The 1528-nt window shown below is 42.0% G+C and overlaps 1 non-coding gene across 1 annotated transcript; it reads left to right on the top strand.

The window, feature by feature from the left end:
* The first annotated feature begins 576 nt into the window (after nucleotides 1–576).
* LOC115069190 lies at nucleotides 577–681 on the top strand. Its single transcript, XR_003848470.1, has one exon. It is a non-coding gene; the product is annotated as a U6 spliceosomal RNA (small nuclear RNA).
* The last annotated feature ends 847 nt before the right edge of the window (nucleotides 682–1528 follow it).

Raw genomic sequence — 1528 nt, 5'->3', positions numbered from 1 at the left:
GTGTGCAAGATGTTCATTAGGGTACAATACCTGTGAAAGAAAGGCAAAAGGGGACTGGAGAGATGGCTCAGCGGTTAAGAACACTGGCTGTTCTTGCAGAAGACCCAGGTTCAAATCCCAGCACCCACATGTCCAAAACTCCAGTTCCAGGGGATCTGATGGCCTCTTCTGCCCTCTGTGGGCATTGCATGACATGGGTGCACTTACCTACTTGCAGGCAATACACACATACACATAAAATAAAAATAAAAAATAATAAATAAAATATTTTTAAAGAAAGGAAAAAAGAAACGCAAAAGAAGCAGATTTGAGTAGGCAACATGAACTGCAGTACAGCAGTGACAAAGCTTGGGGCTGGAGAAATGGCTCAGTGGATAAGAGCTTTAGCTGCTTTTGCAGAGGCCCCTCATTCAGTTCCCAGCACCCACATGGTGGCTAACAGTTGTCTGTAACTCCAGTTCCAGAGGCTCTGACACCCTCTTCTGACCTCTGTGGGCATTGCACACACGTAGTGCACTTACATGTATGCAGGCAAAACACTCATATACATAAAGACAAACAAATACAGGAATGGCAGTGCTTACTTCAGCAGCACATATACTAAAATTGGAACAATACAGAGAAGATTAGCATGGCCCCTGTGCAAGAAAGACACAAATTCATGAAATGTTCCATATTTACAGATAAATAACGCTTAGGTGGTATGCAAAACCATAGGGAAATGTATTAGTTCAAAGTCCTACTGAGAAATATATGGTCAATAAATATACAAGGGCTGGAGAGATGGCTCAGAGGTTAAGAGCACTGGCTGCTCTTGTAGAAGACTGGGTTTGATTTCCAGCACCCACATGGTGGCTAAGAATGATCCATAACTACAGTTCCAGGGGATCCAACACCGTGTTTTGACCTACACAGGCACTGCATGACACAGGTGCACCTACCTATATGCAGACAATACACTCATAAATGTAAAATAAAAATAATAAATAAATATATGAGCACATATGTGAAGCTGAAGGCTAAATAACAAAATACACAGTGCCAGGTAGGAGAAACCTCATTTTGAATCATTGGTCAGGGTAGTCCCAGAGACTCCCAAAATAACACAAGCTATTGCCACAGCCTCCCAGAACTTGAACGTAAGACCGTACTGTTGAAGACAGGACATACTTCAGACAAAGGGCTTAGAGCAGTGGAGCAGGAACTGACCTGGAAGCCTTTTCCTGAAGATTAGCTCTCGTAGATCTAGAGGATACTATGCAAGCTTCTAAGAGAGAAAAATCAATGGTCCAACATAGCCCTAAAGTTGAATAACCATAACGACTGGCACAGCAAACTACCTCTATTGGTGCAGTAGTGGCACTTTTATCTTGTGGGTAATCAACAGCTGTCTAATTGGAATGAAGGCCCACTTAATGGGAGAGAATTCATGTGTGGTATTGTAAATATAGCCAAATAAACATGGCTACAAAGGTCATAGATTCCTAGAGAAAAACCTACTTTTGCCACATCTGTACATCAATGTAAT

This window comes from Nannospalax galili, unplaced genomic scaffold (genome assembly GCF_000622305.1).
Source record: "Nannospalax galili isolate Female #2095 unplaced genomic scaffold, S.galili_v1.0 scaffold371, whole genome shotgun sequence".
Classification (NCBI taxonomy): Eukaryota; Metazoa; Chordata; class Mammalia; order Rodentia; family Spalacidae; genus Nannospalax; species Nannospalax galili.
This window is presented reverse-complemented; position numbering and strand designations above follow the sequence as displayed.